The sequence below is a fragment of the Corvus cornix genome, chromosome 1 (assembly GCF_000738735.6).
Source record: "Corvus cornix cornix isolate S_Up_H32 chromosome 1, ASM73873v5, whole genome shotgun sequence".
NCBI lineage: Eukaryota > Metazoa > Chordata > Aves > Passeriformes > Corvidae > Corvus > Corvus cornix.
In genome coordinates, this window is record NC_046332.1 from 41,756,741 (window position 1) to 41,777,946 (window position 21,206).

The following is a 21,206-nucleotide window of genomic DNA, read 5'->3' on the forward strand; positions in this document are numbered from 1 at the left end:
TATCACAGCGAGCCAGCTGCCTGGGTTGGTTCTCTGCTTGCATGCCAGAGTCCCTTCCCCTGACTTACAGCTTTCCCCACAACTGCTTTTGAGGGCCCAATCTTGACCTACTGGGGTACCATTTTACGGTTGAGCCATTCAGAAACAAAGGTTCTCTTCACCCATCTCTGGGAGCATCTTCATCTCTAGGAATAGAGGCCCTCCCCCTTCCCTGGGAGAAAAAGGGTCCTCATCATCTTCATCTCTAGGACTATCTCTGGGAGCATCTCTAGGAACAGAGGTCTTCTCCTTCCAATTTGGAGCAAGAGTCCTCATCACTTCCATCTCTCCCTGTTCAAACTTCTCATCAACTTACAGCTGCTTCAGCATTTGCTTATTCCAGCACAGGTACTTTTGCTCACAAGTACAGTTTGAACGCTCCACCCTCCATGCTTCCATGAAATTACAACGGGTACTCTAATATATCATAGTCTATCACCACCATAGCTTTACAGCAGAATTTCAGCTTTTAAGCATCTCCTCTTTCTCCTCCCTCAGGGTTTTCAGCTCTTCCTTCTTTACTTAATGTCTGCAGGCTTCATCTATTCTGGAGGAAACTTACAGCACTAAAAGGGTTAATCTCACCCAGGCTTTGCAGCTGGAATTTCACTTATCATTATTGGTCACATGATCTTTGCTGGGCAGCAGGCAGCTTCAGCTGAATCTTCGGCCGCACTGGAGAGAGGGAAGAAAGCCGGGCCGCACCGTCTGCACAGAGCAGGGCTGTGGGGAGGCCGCGGGTGGCCCGGATCCGGCCCAGCAGGTCCCGGCCTGGACCCGGCCCGGACTGAGCAGGGCCTGGGCCGGGTCCGCTGGGCCCCGTACAGGCTGAGCCCAGTTACCTGTCCCAAGGCAGGAAGCAAGAGAGAGCTTCCTGGGGTTTGTTCATTCTTAAATGTGGACCACAGAGGCGGTGAAAATTTTAAGTGGCTTAAAAAATTGTCAGTATTCAAACTAGCCAGTTGATAGGTTCTGTCAGGTCATAGAGGAAGCTGTAAGCACCTCTTTGCAAGAAAATCACTTCTGGGACTATGCTTGCTAACCCATGACAATTAGCAACATTGTACTATTGCAATTTAGCAAGACATTCTGTTTATTCTTAGCAAGAAAAAGGAGCTTGAAGAGTGCAGAAAGTGTGTGTAGTTTCCAGGAAACCCTATTCTGTGTCTCTTGAACTCTGTTCAAGAACCCACTCCAGACAAAAGGTGTCCAAGGCATGTATCCAGATGGTATAGACTGGCAGCAGTATGCACAAAGTTCCTTGGGCTTTAGTCTAAGGGCCTTTGCTCTTGAATGTAGGTGAGACTGAACAAGATGTTCTAAAAATAGAAAATGAGTCCTTTTCGTTGTTATTTTGTAGCCACCAGGGTGCCTATGCACAGAGGTTACTGAGATAGTGTATAGACCTTGTAACACTGGAGATAATGTCACCTAGAGAGAGCTGTGAATGTGTGGCTAATGGGACATCATCAACAGGAACATAGTCACTGTCTGAGTTTGACATCCTTACTAAAGCTACAGAATTCATGGTAAAGCTGGATAATTTAGAAGCGTTACATCTCTTCACTGTATTAAGTGACATAAGTTAGAGAACAGTTATTTCCTTGCTGTAAAGCTACTGATAACAGGTAGGATTTTTCAAAAAATAATAGGAAGATAGATTCAATTGAAATTATGTGAAATGTAGACATCCTAGTTTCTTTTGAAAAATTCATGTATACATCTTTTTGCTTCTTAAAAACATGTACTGTCATGTAATGACTTCATTCATTTCATCCACGAAAGAGGAAAGAGAAGGATGTCAGTTCTTGTGAGATCTAAAGGAGAACTTTCTGCTCTGGATGTTTTTGCAATTAGGTGGCGCCTTTAGAAATTAGCCTGGAGAACCACAATGCTTTGTGCTCCTGGTAGGAATGTATACTATTATTAATATCCCTCACTGGGGTTGATGTACCCTTATGCACTTCATCTGTGTGCACACCTACTAAGTCAAGATAACTGTAGTCTTAGCAGTGACCCAGCACTTAAAGAGTCACTATGAAAGTTAGCTGGCAAAGTCAAAACTGGAAGATGTGGCTGTGCTTGAGTTGTCATGACTGAAACTTCATCCCAGATTATTTAAAATGAGACTCTCATTTTGTGGAGAAGGTAGGTTCTCATTTGTTTGTAATATCTCTCTGAATGACATTGAATGGTGCTCATGGGCAATGTGCCTTTTTGCTTTATAGAGTATCATGTACTACTGGTGTATTACAAAAGTGAAACACAGGTTCAAGCAGCTGAGAAAGAGGTTGGCTAGCATATGTAAACTGATCTCAGAGTAAGCTTGGAATAAGGAAAAAAAGATGGTAAAAATCATTGAGGGGAGTACTTCAGCAGAGACAGAAAAATCTTTTAGCCCAGTGAAACAAGAGCTTAGAGGATATGGAAGTGCTGCATATAAATATACTGGGGGAAGAGAAGAAAAAGGCAGACTGCTTTTGGTCCAAAGATGGTCCTCAAATATGAAAGGAGTTTTTCTGATCTTGTAATATGATGTCTTGGGGTGACAAACTGGCACATATGACTATGTAGTATACAATATTAATGCATTATAAATACAATATTATAAATATTATAAATATTAATCAGGAGATGCATCTGATAACCTCAGGGTTTCTTTTCAGGCTTGGGAAGATCTGGGAAATAACTAATTTATTTTATTTTTTAGACTTTGAAAGTTTCCTAGGGCAAGAGCCTATCCTCATGTTCAAGTGAGTCACAGCTCTGAGCCCTGTGTCATTTCTCCATTGGAGTGAACATCAATACTGTCTGCATTTTGGTTGCCTCTGAGTACAGTCACAGTTGGTAGTAGCTTACAGCACTTGCCAGTCACGAGTGAGATAAGCTGTGGAACAACTACTGAACTTGTGCCAGTGCTAAGAAAACCAGGCTAACCACCTTCCTTTTTGCACTGTTGAAAGGCCCTGGAGTTGTAATGCTTTCTGAATGGAAAAGTTTCTGGTATCACTGTGTCCATCTCTCCACATCCAAAGCAGTGAGTCTGGCTCTCCAGGTTTCTGTCTCATCTTCATCCCTTCTCTCTTAATCTCCTTCCTTCACTTCTCTGACCCTTGTTTGGATCCAATCTTTCATCTTCAGGGAAAATGCCAAACTGAATTTGGTTGCTGCCAAGAAGCTTTGAGTCAATGCTGGCAAAGGAGAAAAGCTTCAAGTTGTACAGCATGGCACGTGCCTGAAGCCTTCTGCTGTCTGGTTTCAGTAGAAACACTTTGAGTTGCGCAGAACAGCCCTGATTCATGCAGCTGTGTGGTAGTCTGGCACTGAATTGAATTATAGGCTTGGGATTTCTTTTTGACCTATTACCATCCCAAATACATGTGTGCTTTGGGTCAAGTTCATCCTTCCTCTTAATTTATTATGGCTTTATTTGGTGCTAAACTGATGTAGTGGTAAATTGACTGTGTGCTTGGTGGTATGGCATCCTTGTCTCTCTCCTGCTGTAAAGCAATGACTCAAAATACTTCATCAAAACAAACCTTATAAAGAATTTAAAAATGTGTCTTTGATGCCATAATGTTTCTGTTTCTTTGTTTCTGGGAGATTTTCTTTTAAAATTATTAGTATTACAAAAGTACAAATGGATCTTCAAATATTTATGGATGCTGGATTTTTCTAAAAGGTATTGATAATACACACATGATATGAATATCATGCTAATTAATCCAATAAAACTAAGTATGGTAATTATTATCCAGCAGCTAGAATTAGTTTGTAGTCTAGATATGGACATTAAAAAAAAAAATCTGAAAAACAGCTATCAGGTGTATTCTTTTAGTTGAGAGAAGTTAAATTAGAGGGGAAATGTATTAATATTAAAATGGTACATATTGAAGCAAACACTTGGAAGTAAATGGTCACAATGGACTTGGGCAGAAGAAAATGGATGGGCAGAAACAGAAACATGAGAGGCTTAGTCTAGGAGAAAGTAAATTATTATAATGGTGAAGGAGCCTGAACACTGAAATAGATTGTTTGGGGATACTGTGAAATCTCCATAACTAGGATTTTTAAGAACAGGATAAATAAACATAGGTCAGGAGTGATTTAGGCAGAAATAATTGTGCCCAGGGACAGGATGTACTACATGACTTCCCTTTGGGAATTATGTCATTATTTGTCTCTTTATTGACGACCTTTGAGGAGTTCAGGGATCGTGTGAGTATGGAGAATGACTGCTCCTAGTGACAGTATAGTTGCAGTTTATATTAATGGTGCTTTTCTTTGGAATATGTAATATCAGATGACTCTGATAGAATTTCTGGTATTTCATAAGCACTTTGGAAAGGGAACACTGTAATTTGTACAAGAGAGTAATCAAAAATTTTGGCAAAAAATTTGAAGGGCTTACGCTTTTTTATATATGTTTATAACATCTACAGTCATTCTCTTTATGTAAGAATTCCAGTGATGAGGCTCATCAAGGACTTCAAAAGCACTTTAGGTGAGATCTGGAACTTGTTTATGAAATTTTCATATTACTTCTTAATGGCCTTCCTGTCAGCCTTTTTGTGCACTGTTCATGTAGTGACTGCTATTTTCTTACTAGGAATGAACACACAGTATGACAAATATTCCTTTTACCTTGGTCAAAGGAAGTTTTTTCCTTTTCCACAGCCAGCTGCATGTGTCCAGCACCGTGTTCCTGGGCTGTCTTGAGGAAAGCTGTGATATATCTCTTGAATCAAATCTGTCTGCCTTAGTGACTGCAAGGGACTTTGACTATTTATGCCTGTTAAGAGATCATGACACATCTTATGAAAAGACAAGCTGTGTTATCAAAATAGTGCTAGCCACACAGAAAAGCATCAACCCTCCTTATCTTGTTTCTTTAAATGCATCTCAGACTGAATTTAATGGTGCTGCTATTTTTACTCAGACATTTTTCAGACTACACCCACTCTGCCTGACATAGACAACCCCCTTAAAAAACACAAGAAAAATTTAAAAACTTGACTGCATTTGAACCCATTTACATTTTTTATCTTGTCAAGTCTTGTCAAGACTACAAGTTTGAAAACATGTAAATGCTGTTTAAGATTGCTACTAATAAATATTTTTTTCCCCCTCCCTATGCCTTTAGGCGGGTCTTTCCCCCTGCTTCCCTCCCCCTACCAAATGCAGTTATTTGCTGAATTTTGTAAACTAGAAACACCTGTTCTCAATGCATTTTTAGAAAATAATTATTATTAAAAAAAAAAGCATAGATGTAAGAATTAGAATTACAGTAGGATGAAGTACCTGGAGTGTCCAGATTAAAACCAGTATAACTTAATGATGCTTTAGGAGGAATATTAGAGAACTATGAGAATAATTATTATTGAAGAAGGTATAAACGTAATGAATTTGAAAGTAGATTGGTTCAGACTCTGTATGGCATTTTCAAAGCTTCTCTGAAGTCCAGAAGAGTTGCTATTATCTCTTCAGATACCTTGTTGGTATCTTTTCCATGAAAAGCAGGAAAATTTGATAAAATTACATACTTCCAAGTAGTCGTGTTGCCCAAAGCTGCATTTATCTCGTCTGTTTCTGATAGTGAGCTGGTGAGTGATCATGCCTTGAAGCTGGGATGGTTGTTCTTCAGCAAAATCCAGGGGTCTACAGGAAGGTATCCCAGGGCGAACACAGCCTGTTGGTTGCTGAAGGCACAGCCTATGACTCTGGGGGTCACAGCTTGGGGCTTTCAGAGTTCCTTTCCTTAGAGATGCCTGCTGGTTTGTGTGGCCAGAGCTTTGAATGTCTGCCTGCCTCCCTCCCTGTGGCTTGCTCTTGAGTAAAGCCCAGCACCTGTGCTTACTGTTACATTACAATTTCAGTCAGGTTGCAGGAGCTAAGCAGGTGATGGCAGATTGTTATGGTTTTGAAGCAGTGTCAGGGAGACATGTTTAATGTGTGTAAGTGATGCAGGGAAGAGGTAAGAGCCAAAGGTTATGAGGGAAAGACAGTTTTGTTTTAAATGTTTGCATTTCTGACCGCAAAAGTGGTGAGTGGCTGGGGACACTACAATGAGGAGTGATGGGTTCTTCATCTTTTTGGATATTGAGAGTCTGCATACTTTATTTCAGGTAAATAATGGGAAGCAGAATTATAGGATATGCTATGGAAAAGGTTGGAATAGATGATCATATATCTTGTTCTGGCTTTACTTACTTCACATGTAATGACTGCTCATTTACTGCATGCCTCTCAAGACTGCTTGCCATGTGCTTCTGATAAACAGCTAATGACTTTTCGTAAACTGGAATATTTTCTGCCAATACATTGAATACAGAGACAGTCTCCTCTTCAACAGTCCCAATAGGTGAGGTGGATGAGTAAATCAAGGTGTCTGGGCTTGAAGCAGTTGTGAGTCTTCTTTAGTGCATTTGCTGGAATCACAGAAAAACTACTGTAGCCATTCTAAACCATACCAAATGTAAAATAAGGATCAGGATTTCTTTCTTCTTGGGGAGGAATAAGGTTTTGATGCTTATATTTCAGTAAAAGCTACTCTTGTTTCTCCAATGTAGTCTTAATAGTTAAATTTTCTTAGCTGCAGTCTTGAACATAGTGCATATAGATTTATGCTTGACTACTGATACTGTTATGCTATCTTCATGCCAACTGTTTATGGGGTTGCACTGTAAGCTGCTACCAGCTCACTGCATTTGTCTTTTTTCTAGATATTCTAGACAGATTACACTTTGGTTTCCTCCCCCTGCCCCCCCCCCATCCAATTTTTAAAGGTTTTTTGGCTTTCTTTTCCCAAAATTTTTGAAGTGTAGGAGCAAGAATAACATTTGAACCTTTACATAATAAGGAGAAAATAGTTTAATAATTTATCATTGTTTCAGTCACACTGAAGTTCACAGTCTTTCAACAGTAGTGCTGCTTAGAGTGAACTTAAATAATCATTTGATTATTTATCAATAAATACTGAGGAAGCTGTAACTCAGTAACTAGTAGAGTGTGTGTCAAACAAAATGGCCAGGTGGTTTGGCAAAATTAGCTACAGTATTAAACCACAGCCAGTTGTCTCTCCTTGTATGTTTCTCCTTAGATTTATAATCTCTTAGACATCCAGTTGCAAGTGATTTTTTAAATAATTTTTTCACAGAAGTCTACAATGTGATGTAGAGTATTTTTAAAACAGACCTTTTTTGAATGATTCAGTCAGCTCCAGTTACTGATAAGAAATGGCTGAAACTCCTGCTTGCTTTGTGGAAAATATTTCAGAAGAAACTGAGAACCAGAAGGTATTTCTGCCTACAAAGTAGTCTTGTTTATCTCTTATAAAATATATATATATATATATAAAAATATATATATATATATATATAAATACCCTTGTCACCTGCTCAATGTTGAGGGTTTAGTTTATTTTATTGGTGCTTTTAAAAAATTCTTTTCATTGTTTTGGGCAACTCTCAAAGATTCACTAGAGCTGTTTAACAGCAAAATAATGTAGCCAGAGCAACTGGGCCGCTATTGGACAGGGTCTAGTCCAGATATTAATGTGTATTCATTCAATAGCCCTTTGCTAGGATATTTGCAGAAACGATGACGTGATTTTACTTGGAGGCAGAGGCAAGAGCAGGGTGCTGTTGCCATGTCCTGCACATGGACCAAAAGGGGCTTCTGAAGCCCTGATTTGTTCTCCCAGGTGATGCTGAGCACGACAAGGAAAGACTTGGTGTTCACAGGTTTGTTTATGAATGAGAAAGTGTAATCCACCCTATCTTAACCACCTTTGATTGTATGGCTTTATTATAATGTCTCTTGTTTCTTTTTTCCCCTGAGATAAATCTGCTCATCCTTCTTCATGAGTTTCTGGGAGTTTTACTATCATCCCCTTGATCTGTTGCTCTTCTTGTGTTTTAACTCTCCTTACTTCTAGAAACCAAGAGACGGCAGCAGAACAGAGTCTTCTTTCTACCACACTGTTCACTGCCATATCCATATGGAAAGTACAAGCAGAGGCTTTTTAACTGAAGCTTTTTCCTCTCTATTCTGCAACATAAAGAGATTTGTTTTTCTTCTGCATAAATCAGGCTGTGCCATAAAAGTTTTGAGAAGTTAAAGATCCATATTTTCTCTGATGAGTGCCTGCAATGAGTTGAAATCAGGTAGTTTGGGAACTGAGAAAGTGTGCTCACCACCCAGCCAAAACCATTCCTATTTTGAACACTCCTAATTGCCATTCAGAATAGATTATTGGAAATGATCTAACAAAGAACTTTGAGTAGCAGCTGGACCACTGAAAAAACTCCATGATCTGCTAAGGGATAATTTGTAAACTGAAAGTTTATGCAGGAATGTAGTATAAAATAAAGCAATCTCCATAACAGCCACAGTCAGTTTTCCTATTTGGTATGTGTTTTGTTACGTTGCTACAGTGAAACAGCCAAGCTAGAATAGCAGAAGCAGGAAGTGTACAGATGCTTCTGTTTAGCATAGTTCTGCAGAGCTCACCAAATTGTGCATCAGCTACAGGCAGCAGGAGATCACTCAATTATTTTTTCAGTGTTTCTCCAAATGTCTCAGAAAGAAGCTGCTAATATTTTGCAAGTTCCTTAGAGAATTCCTCATTGAGGTCTAGGTAGCTCCTCTGGTACCACAAAGGAAGTACTATATTATTGGGTGCCAGCAGTGCAGAGAGCAGTCAGCATCCCATCATTTCCTGTTGCTGTTCACTTGCTGCAGAGAAGCGGTGCTGACAGGTTACTGTAGAGAGCAGAGAGCTGTTGGTAAGCCTATTTGATTTTCAATTTTCCTTTGCTATGTGCAGCATAACTGGGTATCCTGCACTCTCTTGTATATTGTGAATAATTCCAGTCAGCTTCACAGATGAATCAGAATGTAAAGATCCGTCTCAAAGGATGAGATGTAACTGAAGTAGGAATGATTGCATTTGAGAAAGGAGGTTTTAGTGCATATGACTTTGTGTGGGATGCTGTGACCTGGAGGCAATTTTTCCACTGGCTGTTGATAAATATGTCTGCTGAGGTCACCAAGGGCACAAACAGGTATTAACACAAGGAGAGGGCAGGAGACCAAACCTTCCCTCATTTTCCTGCTGTAAACAAGGGCACATTCCACCTTTATCTCTGCAGAGGACTTGGTTTTTGAACTGCATACTACTATAATTGCTGAGACCATATGCACTCTGCTTGTTGCGCTGTATAACCCCTCTGAGTTTCATGTTTGCACTAGAGATATTTTTCTTCATGGTTGCCAAAACTCAGGTTACAGAGTATGAGCACCAGCTTCACCACCTATGTCTACCATGCATCTTGGTGACCTGGGCTTTTGGTGAACCCCCATTTTTGGGGGCCTCTTGGTGACCTCCATTGTGCCAAAGTGGGCCTCCCTCTGTCCATGCTTATTGTCTGGAAGATGCACAGCAGATGCCTCTTACGAGGTGCTGTTGTGATGAGCCACTGCTGTTAACGCTTGCTTCTCTGCCCTATCTTTGAACTTACAGTACTGTGCATTTTTAAGACTGTAATCATGCCAGAAGGCTGATGTCACTGCAGGGCAAAACAGTGGAAAAAATGGGGTTAGACTGAAAGCTTTTATTCCAATATAAATATCTGAGATAACACAGGCACTCCCAAGTCTTGACAATGCATTTCTCTTTCCATGTGTTTCCTTTTCTTTTTAATAAAACATGATCTGTTCCCAAATTCCCACTTCCGTGATGGAAGTGTTAGAATTGGACGAGCTTCATGTTAACCTCCTGAAAGATTAGTGATTATCTACACATATTTTAATGGCTCATTAGTGTAAAAGGAAGTGTTGCTGGACTGATGGGACACCAACATTATTCATACTCAAAAGTAAAATCTTGCTCTGAGTTCACTTGCTAATTCCCTCTTGGTGAAAAGGACAAAGTGCAGCCATTAAAAGGTAGAAACCAAGAAAACACAGACAAGTGCTTCTGACCTGAGTGATATGCAGGCAAACTCATCACTGAAGGAAGTTAGATTGTTTTACAGGTCTAAGTGGGTGCAACTCTCTGGGATTAAGTAGAGCTACTTGTCTTTACAGCAGCAGAGAATGTAACACCAAATGTTTAATAGTTTGATACACAGTTCAGAGAATAGAAGTCTACATCCATCAATTTTATTGAACATTTGAACCGTCCACATGTTTTCTGGTGTCTCCAGGTCACATTGCGACAACAAGGGAAAGCACTTGGAATATAAACAGTGAGATCTAGTCTAAAAATGAAGTGTTGGAGATGGATTTGAATTTGAACTGTTTGCTCTGTTTCTTCTGTGTGCATCCCCTGTGTGCATCTGACTCAAGTCCCTTTGGCACAGGTATGGGTGTAGCTGTTTTAAAGTCTACATTGCCTGTAACCACTGATGAGCTAATCACCGCTGGCTATACACTGCTAGGGTAAAAGTTTATTTGACATTGGTCTCTGCTGAGAGCTGACTGAGTAACCTGGTTACTTCTCTGATGTCAATGTTTGGCTCTAGAGACACCCTGGTAACATTTCCTCTGGCACTTTGGAGGAGGTATTGGTACGTTTGGCACCTCCTTTGACATTTTGAGGAAACTGCAGGGAAAAAGATGCCCTGCAGAGCTAAGCTGTAAGTGCCTCTGAAGTGGGAATAGGCTCACAATATCGCTGTGCTAGCAAGATGTACTTAAGAATGCTCACATCTTGCAGGTACTCAGTGGCATTACTTTAATTTTGGTAAAATTTTACTCCCGTAATTCACTCAGGAGTAATTAATTTTTTGACTTGCCGATATGCTTCAGTTTAGAAATTACTAATTTGGGTTTTACCTGCATTTGGACCAGTGGCCTTGGTTAAATAGTTCTCCCCTGATTTCTAGTGCAGTGATTCAGTCAGGAAGCGTTTTGCCAATATCAGTAAGTATCTTAAAATGCCATAATTCATTTTTAGTACAGTCAATAATGGCAGATTATGATGAAGGCTCAACAATTCTTTTACTCTACCTCTCCCAGTGAAGCTACATATATGTACATTTTCTCTTTAATAGCTGAGGCAGAATGCCTCATATATTGTATGTCTTGTGAATATTTTATTTACGCTGAAAAAGTTCATTGAAAAATTACTTCTCATTGACTGTACTGCCCCTTTATGTACTTACATTATCTTTTTTCCCTTTCTGTTGGTCTTCCACTACAGATTTCAAATATTTGTAGCTCTGGTTCATGTTCCTTCCTCAGGGTAGATTATAGATGCAGACAATAAATTACGGTGAGTTAAGAGCTTTTCATTAATCTCTGATGACTGATATAAGTCAGTCATGATGTCAGTCACTGATGAAGCAGTTTCAAAACAAGTAAGTTTAACTCATGCAAAAAGTCTTCCGTAAATAATATTTTTTTCTGTCCTGTTCGTGTCAAGAGATGTTAAGGATCAGTAATAAGAGAGGTTGCAAGTAAATAACTGGTTCTTTAATAAAAAGAAGAGTTCATGATAGGGAAGAATGCTTTGATTGAGAAGTTGCAGTAGGATACAGGATGACACATGGAGAGCCAGTGAAAGAAGGAGGCAGTGCGTTTATCTGACCAAATTCATATTTCTTATATGAACCTAAATTGGCTGTTGAACCTTGTTTTGTAGTCAGTGGAGAAGAACAGGAGCTTCTGAGATTTAGCTTTTAGACAGCTAAAATAGATCAGATGAACCAAACCTAAAAAAATACCCTTTTCTATGTGTTTATAGGGAGCACCTTGAGTGACTAGTTACAGAGCAGACATCTCTGAGATGTCCCACCACATGAGTCTTGATGTTACCTGGCTTACTTTTAGAGCAGTGGCTGTGATAAATGGAAGGTGTTCTGTTCCAAATTCACCCAAGTAGATGTGGCTCTAGCAAGGGTCTCTGTTGCACTGAGCTGATGCCATGAAGTCTGATTTTGGCTGTGTGGGGAGGCAATGCTGAGTCCCATGGTGGTATTGGAACCTCAGTGATACTTCTTGCTCAGGTAGCTCAGATAGCTGACTGAAATTAAGTTGGATAAATCTCAGTCCAACATGGTCAGTGTGTCTGTTTGTCTGCCCCTCTTTCATAAGGAAAACTGAGAAATCTTGATTCATCTTGAACAAGAAAAAAATGTTTGAACTATGCATGTGAGCAACTCATGGTAAAACTGCAAATGGTCAGGAGAGAACTGATGAGGTCTGACTTTTTTAAAATGAGGGATGATTTTTCAACTACTTAAGAGGATGCCCAGAAGTAAGAATGTTAGTCTTTGGAATATTCCTGTAACTTCAAACAGTTATTATTTTAGTACTGTTGCATAGTGGTTTTTTAATCATCGCCATTATGAATTTAATAGGCATGCTGTGTCTGTTCCTTAAAAAATATCCTGTTCTTGGAAGAGCTTAATTATCTGTTTCCTCTCCTTTTCTCTTTTTTTACTATCATCCCCTGCGCTATCAATCCCTTCATGTTTGTTTTTTTTTCTTTTTTTAAGAACACTGAATCTATTTGTGTCTCTTAAAGTCTACTGATTGTTGTCTGGAGTCCTGACAAATTGAGATGGTTTCCAAATGGAATTTCCACGTATATTAACATAATGATGGTATTGTGTCTACATTTATTTTCCAAAGATTTATGTTCCCTCCAAAATGTGAGCTTTGTAGATAAAGAGAGCTTATGGCAGATAGCTGAAATTAAATTTTTCTCTAAGAAGTTCAGACTCAGCTTTGGAAATGTAGCTCTTAACAGAATGGTGGAGACGCTGCTGCAGTTGATTGCTATGATGTTAGCCTAGGAGATCAAGCTAACTGCACTGTGTAATTATTACATTGCTATGAATGCTCTGGATGATATCACTTAATAGGAGGAACATCATTATCAATACTCCTTTTTCAATTTCAGATTGTGGTTAACTGATTTGACATTAAATTCCCCTTTACTTTTGTTCTGCACTGCAGAGATTAATTGTTTTGTGGCCAGAGATCAACAGAATATTGATCCACAAGTCAAATCTGTCTACCCACCTTTTACACGCTTTTTGCTTACTACATGGCAGAGAAAATTAAAGTGATCTGCTACTGTAAGCTTCTATTTCAATATAAATCTCTCCTTTTATCTTAAGCTCTTTATCACAGTGAATTCTGCTCACTCAGTTACTCCTGTCTGTTCAGATTCACCAGTCCTAGGATCCTTCATGCCAGACAGTATCTGCTTCAGTAGGATTGGAATAATTTAGCAGCTTTGAAAATGCTACTGTCATTTATTCTAGGAGTCAGCTGTCTTAGAAGGACCCAGGAAAGGCCAAAGTAGTTTGCATTTATTGGAAAACTATCGCTTGTGTTAGTACTACTGACTTTTAATTTAACTGCAAAGATGAGAAAGTAAATATTATTTTGGAAACTTTAGTCCATAGACATTGTTGAGGCATTTTTTTCCTTATTTAAAAAACAATAAATCATGTGTTAATACTGGAATTCCAAATTAATAAAAAAATGCTAATGCTCTAAAAGGCTGGAATTCATAAGCTAGAAAAATGAAAGTCTGTAAAAAATATCCTCAAAATTCTTTGGAGACAAAGCTGGTCATTGTATGCACACATTTATCTAATTGAAATAGACTGTTTCATGAGCAGAGGACCAAGGTGCATTTAAAAAAAAAAGGCAGAAAAGAGCTATCCAACATTATCCATCTTGGGAAAAATACAAGATCTGTCTTTAAGTCAGAATAGTGACAATTCAAGAAAATTCAAGAATGAATCCAGAAGGATCCAGTCTGTGTGTCTTGTTTTGCCAAGGAGGTTTGTGAAAACAGCCCTGCCCCTGCTTAGAGAGGAACTTGTGAGTAAATCCACAGCACACTTTGGCCAATGACAAGTGTCACCAGAAAGAATCAATATAATTCTGTGATTTGTGCACCCATATTCCTTTGAAATTACTGCAAGAAGGGCTTGGGAATAAAAGTTAGCATTCAGTTGAGAACTCCGAAGTCTTTGTACATAAATTATGGAAAAGTCCAAATTTGGTCACTAAATAAACATCATCACCCATCTAGAAAGATGGAGGCAAAATGTAAACAGTTTCTGCTGTAGAATATACGTAGTGTAGAGTGGAAGGGAAACCCACTGGTTTTAGTAAAACTGTACCTTACTTGTCCTTCCAGAAATGAGTTTCAGCCGCACCTGTTCATATAATAAAGTCAGTGATATGATGAGGACTTGGTTCTTTAGAAGTGTATCAATTAAAGCTATCATAAACTTTAGAGGTTTCTAAACTAAGATGCATGAGGTCTATTTTAAGAGCTTAACATATCATGATATATCAAAATGAGCTGTAATATGGCAGATAACCCTCACTATTTATTCAGCTTTTGCTAAACATTCATTCTATATATAAAGTGTGATGGAGGGATAGTGGTGTTGCTTATCAGTGCTCAGTCTTAGCAAGACTTTGCAGATGTTATACCAATTAATTTGTATTGGAACAGGAAAAAATGGTTTTGCTCCTGATTTTGACTGCAGAGATTATTAATAAAGCCTTTTGCAAATATTTTAGCAGCACAGATAAGAGATGAAAATCCTGGAGTTTATGATGTTTTCTGGGAACCATAATTCTGCATTAAGTTTTTTTGCATATATGCTTTCAGCCAGGTTGGTCAAAATATTCCACCACTACTGAAGTATTCTGGAGTTAATATAAGAAAACAACTAGTAAACAAAAAAGATTTGAGCAATATTTGAACACAGTAACATGTTGAAATTTGTTAATGGTTTTAGAAGTCTTGACCAGTTATTATTTTGATATTCTTTCTAGCAGTGCCTGTGCCTTTATGAGTAGGAACAATGAGTTCTTGGTATCATTTAGATCTCAAGTACCTAACTGTCTCTCCCTTCACCCCGAATCAAAGTTTTCTTGCAGGTGGAAGAGAAAGAGTTTATTCCCCTGCAAAAATAAGAAAACTTTTTAAGCTCTTTAGTCTACTTCTGCAATGGACAAAAGTTTTAAATTTTTCAGTATTGTCAAGTTTTATTAACTTTGTAAATTATTGGGGGGTTAATCATAATGAGATTTAATATTCTTTTTGGATTCTGAGATCTGGGAATTTGGGACTTATATTAAAATCCTGGCTTGTACCAAAGGAATTTTTTGTTTGTTTTTGTTTTTTCTGGGGGTTTAAAGTGTGATCCCAAACAGCTCCATGTTGCTCAACACCTTCTTCACTTTTATTTCGTTCTGTTTGGTCACAAGAGAGGAAGAACAGAAGGCAAAGCTAAGCTTGATCATTTAAGAACAAATACTGACTTTCAACATGTTCAGTAAGAAAGTAAATTTTATTTCTCTCACTCTGACTTCTCTGTGGGATCTGTCTGGTGGACAACACAGGTATCTTCTAGAGGAGGTAAAAATAACACCATTACAAAAGTCTAGTCTTGAGGTCTCAGATTCTCACTTGCATAAGGGAAGCTCACTATGGAAGGACATGATCTATGCTATTAGTAGTAGTAGTACTTTAAGATAGTGTCTTTTCTAAAAAGTCAGTGCACACATGTAAGATGGTAGCAGAAATGTTGTACTTCCTCAGCATGAACAAGTGCTACTTTCAGTAACTTTGTTTTCCTACAAAACTGTAGGCAGCAAAAAGGGGCACTATGTCATCTCAGTGACATTTTTATAATCATTAACATTTCAACTTGAAATTCCCAATAGCTGCAGAGAGGCTCAGTAGCTGAAATAAAAGTGTCCACAACACTGATTAGAAGCTGAAAGGATTAGCTTGATGTCTCTGATGTTAATGCTTGCTGAAATGAAAAGGAAAAAAATGTTCAAAGGCCCAGACATAATGTACCTGACTTCCTCAGACCTATCAAAGGGTTAGCATCAATAACCAAGTAATGGCTGCTTTATAGTTTGAATTTTCTTACCCAATGTTTTCAAAAGGCTAATAAAAAGCCACACTGCTGAGAGGAAATTTTAGGTTGGAATGACTGTAAAAATAAAATAGTAATGACAGAGCAATTTGTCTCAGTCTAAGAGTGGAAGTTAAACCTGCAACTGTGCCACTCTTGAAGAGCAAGCTGGAAAAAAATAAGTTGCATATTTTCATGTGCATGTCTAAGTATGCTAAAAAGTAAGGATTGCATAGGAATGAAAGTTTTTTAAATGCTTTTGTTAAAGCTCTGCTTCTCATGGAAAATGCCCCTTTTTGCTGTACTAGAAGATCTTAAACACTCTCAAAGTCTAGGTTGTTGAAAACAGGCATTTTAAAGATGTTGACTGCAATGTCATTTTAAATGTAATATCAAACTTCATATAGGCTGCAGTCATGCAGCTAATTGTTCAACTATTTAATTTTTATGTATGCATCGGCCTTCATGGAACTGGAAGCAGAGTTCAGAAAATACTGTTTAAGAAGAGGAGAATTTGGGCCTAGAACAATGTGATAACACACTCATTTGTACCATGGAATCATTGTTAAAATTAACTTCATTTCTGTACCTGCTTCAAGTTTCTGTAGTATTGACAATAGCTCTTAGGGAAGGGAAAAAAATGTTGGTTATACTGCATCTTAAATAATTTGTATTTTCCCACTTTAATTTTTGGGCAATAAATGCATACAAGTGTAAAGGTCATCTGGTAGAAAAGGGTTTTTCTGTCTCAGGTGTAATAAACACTTTTGTTCTCTTTTTGTCTGAAGCTTGAAAAATCTTCCATCTAGAAAACAGAGCACAGGAAAGTAGTTGGTGAAATTATGCACACTTTTTGGAAAGCAAGCTTCTGCAACTCTGTCAGGTAATGCCATCAGCACCTCTGGAGTTCGCACCTACCCTTCAGGTTATAAAATATCATAGTGGGACTTCTTTGGATTTCACTGGGCCCAGAGAAGCTGTACCAAAAATTGAATTATCAGAAATTATATCTTCAGCTATAACAATGTGGGTTTTGAAGCCAGTGGTGTCTCTGAGTTATTATCCCCCATTCTACACTCAGAAACCAGGTCACATACTGCCAGCTGTACATTCTTTTTTCCTTCTGTATTTGGGGTTACATCCAAAAGATTTCTTTTCCCTTCATAAATGTAATCCATGGAATACTCAAATGCACTTCTTCACACAGGAAAAATAATGTGAAGTAATGAGAAGAGAAATCCTTTAACCCTTGCTTTCACAAAGCAGATTATTTCCCCCCTTGTTGAATAACTTTTTATATGTATAAACCACATTTATCCAGTTGTGTACTGTTGTGTTTGTTATGGTGGAACTGAGAAGTGATATCTGCCTTTGCAACGCCAAAATTTGTGGTGCAGCTAAGTTTCTTCTGCTAGTCCAATTTCTACACCATCTTTCTGGGTGGTTTTCACAAATACTGCCAAGAGTCACATTCTTCATTTTCCTAGCTTGTCTAGCTTTTAATTTTCCATTTTGTTAGTTGGCTGTTTTGTCCATTTTTTTCCTAGCTTGTAATTTCAGTGCATAAGGAAACTTCGTTTAGATTTATACACTTCAGCAGAGGCTTCTCATTCCAGTTTTTTGTGACACTGTATGAGAAATAAAAACCTGCAGTCATAATGAAAGATTACAGAACATGAGTCCTCATTCTTAAAGTTGTGCCATGTGGGATTTAGTCATAGTTAATAAGTACTATGTATATTCCAGTGTCTTTTATGTGCCATTTGTCAGCTCTGTTACGTAGACAAGGTCCCTTGTTAACTGGTAGCCAAGGTCATCCTATATTGAATGACAAAATAAACTTGAGCATCAAATATACTGGAAACATTGGATAATTTCCTGTGAGAACGACAAGATCCGTTACAATGGGCTAAATTTCTGGTTTGATTTTATTTCATTGAAGTTATATCTAATCAGTGGCACAGCACATAAAGTGAAAACTGTCTAAGATGCTAATTGTAAAGTATTTATAAATAATTAATCCCAAACATTTTTTGTTCAGCCTAAAACTCTTAACAAAACCTCACTTCTATTTTTTTGTTTTGCTTTCCCCTCCAATGATTAACTCATGTTTTCAATGTGCCTTCTTTGCCCCATGCAGAAAAATAGCTGTTGGGTGAGTTATGGGCTTCTGGCACGAAAAAAATTGGTCTGCAACCTTAGTATGCATGGGGACAAAGACCTGCTGAGAGCTCTATTTGAGCTATAAGACCAGTGGTGTTTTTCAGTCGCTCTGTGATGACCATAAGAGGACTTTTTGTTTTTCCACAAATTCAGCTGAGCTCACCTGACTCTTGGCTCCAATCAGCCATCTTCAGCCCTAATGTTTTTTGGAAATATGTGCCTCCTCCCACCCCCCCACCAAAAAAAAAGACAAAAAACATGGTAGAGCAGTAAGAAGATAGTTAAAACTGAAAGCTCAAAGACTATATATATATATATAAAAATGTCATTTTCAGTGAGGTCACTGCTCACATGATTTGCTTCACCATGAAACTGTAATAGAGAAAGGACTCAGTTGATTTTTACATAGGTTGGCATTTTTACCAAGTTTGAGCTTGTCTAGCTGTGGCATTGGAAGGACTGTCTTTGTTTTCTTTGCTTTGTTTTCCTAAGAAGAACTTGGAAAAAGCTTATGCTTCATCAAAAAAACCCCAAACAAACTCTCAAAAAAAGGAGAAACCCAAACCCAAAAACAAAACAAAACAAAACAAAACAAAACAAAAAAAAAAAAAAAAAAAAAAAAAAAAAAAAGAAAACCCAGTTCTGCTCCCTTCTAGTTTTTTTGACAATAAAATTGAAAGTTTATTCTCCTCCTTTGTCTGTCTGATCACATAGGATCTGGATGCTTCAGAGTGCCTGTTCTTTCTGCTGTCCTTATGAGTTACAGTAGTACTGTTATTCCTATGCTATTTTAGATGGAGAGCTAAAATTACCTCAGTGTTGTACTGATGATCCCAAGAAGGAGCAATGTTGTGGTAAGGGCTCTTCCCTTGGCAGAGCTTTGCTTTGGGGCCCCCAAACCAGGCCATAAATGCAATGGGGTTGAAACTTTTCACCTTAAATTCATTAGTGTGAAATCCTCCTGTTACACATTTCCTTTCATTTTGTCTTCACTGAGTTTAGCTTTGGAACAGTTTATGGGTGAAGGATGCCCGATACAGAAAACAGACATCTTTTTATTCTGCAGCTGTGGCTGCAAATCGATATTTATAGCGTCTGTAAATTGATAAAAGAGATATGGAAACCAGGTTCCTCTCTATTATTTCCATCCTCTCAGTAGGCCACTTAGTTATCAAAGGCTTGTACAGAACTGCAATCTTTTCTTCCAGGAAATATGGCAGGCCTAACTCCTTTAGAAGAAGCCTTGAGGAAAACAAACATATTTTTTCAGTAGTAATCCAGCATTAAGGAGTAGTACTTAGTTATACATCTGCTCTTGCTGGTTTGCAAGAACTGGTGGTTTTCAGCATGAATGTTGATGGAACCGTGACTCCGGTGTTCCCAGCCTCTGCTCATAATCAATGTTCTGTAGGATCTCCCAATTTTCCTTTAGTTGTAGGAGGTTACAGGGATAGGGAGAGCAAATTGTTGTGGCAATGTGTCTGTCGATGTACTCAAAGACTAAACAAGAAAGCCAGAACATTATTTGAAGCACCGGGACACTCATCTGTACTGCTCAACAGTTTTTTCCACGGCCCAATTTGGTGGCATTTCAGCTACCTTACTCCTAGGTAAATGGAGAGGGCTGGTCCTAAGGAGATGTTCAGATGATCTGGTTAGACTCACTGGCTCCATGGTCTGAACCAACGCCCAGAACTTTTCAGATGGGCACTAGATACAGGCAGATTTTAAATGATTTCTCATATCTCAATCTGCAGCAGACCAAAGCTGGCCTCTGACCTCCAAGAGTAGCACACCAATGAGCAAGCTACTGCTTTTCCTCAACCCCCTGCATGAGCATCATGAATGGTCATACATTATGCACTAATGAATCTGCCTGGTCCTTCAGAGTAAGAGTAATGACTACACCAGTTCAATGTAATTCAACATCAGAGGAACCTTGTCTTGTTGACTTTTGTAGATTTCCTATAGGCAGAACAATGTTTTCCTCTGGTTTTGGAAGAAAACGTAGCACAGCAGATCCTACTGCAATTGAAATAATTGAAAAAGGGGTTGTGTTTTGAATGCTTGGAAGCCTTTGCAAGGATGCATCTTGAAACAAAGCACTACAGGCAACTGTTGCGCTGCACGGGCAGAACCTCAGCAGGATGAGTAATTCCTTAGTTTTTTATACTACTCCACTTAAATGAAAAATCAACCTGCTACACAGGTGTTTTTTAGAAAATTCAATACAGTGAGTTTTAAGGCCTTGTTTCCTGTCTTAGCAGGGGTACAGTGATGATTTTCTACATGGTACCAATTATTGCATAAAGGTGAAAAAACCTAAGTACTGAAAAGAAACATTATATTTCTTTTCAGTATATTTTTATTATGATGGCTGAGAAAATGAAATGAAGACATTCCATGTGAATCTGAGGCAGAGTACTTAATTCCTACACTCATTCATGAGCAAAGCAAGACAATGATGAAGCATCATTCGTTACTAAATTTGTGCTTTCCACCGCTCAAAGCTGAAAGCAAATTTTCAGTTTGTTTGTAAACAAGCTTGTTAGGGTATACATTAAGTATATCTGTTGCTTCAGTTTTGCCTTTCATTAGTTTATCCATCAGGCCAACCTAAAAAGAAGAGGTCTAGTGAAGCCCCTGGACATTTAGTCTGCCAAGATAGCTGCTTGGCTTTTAGACAACTCCTTGATTTCTCAGTGTCCTCCCTGTTCACCATCTACTATACATCTGGACTCAAAAAAATTTATGCATCAAAAGATTTTGTGGACTTTCCATCCCAAGCTGAATGAAGCTCTGAATAACCTGGTCTTGTGGAAGATTCCCTGCCCATGGCAAGAGGGTTGGAATGAGATGATATTTAAGATCCCTTCCAACCCAAACCTTTCTATGATTCTGTGATTTTATGCCTGCAACAAACTGAAATGCTACCTCTTTTTTCTCTGGTATTTCATAAAGTTGCTTCTTCTTTTTTTCTTTTTCTTTCTATTTTTTATTTTTTCTGTGGGAACTAGGTAACATTCTTTCAGTTTTTGCTGTCGAAACCCCCGTTCTGATCTCGTTCTTAAATTCCGTAAGAGGTCTACTTCT

The 21,206-nt window shown here is 38.4% G+C and overlaps 1 long non-coding RNA gene across 2 annotated transcripts; it reads left to right on the forward strand.

Moving 5' to 3' along the window:
* Positions 1-8,770: 8,770 nt before the first annotated feature.
* LOC120410710 lies at positions 8,771-16,971 on the forward strand. Of its 2 annotated transcripts, none has more exons than XR_005603030.1 (3): positions 8,771-8,825; positions 10,248-10,403; positions 16,739-16,971. It is a non-coding gene; the product is annotated as an uncharacterized LOC120410710 (long non-coding RNA). The 2 variants fall into 2 exon arrangements; XR_005603032.1 differs by lacking the exon at positions 16,739-16,971 and adding an exon at positions 11,246-11,364.
* The last annotated feature ends 4,235 nt before the right edge of the window (positions 16,972-21,206 follow it).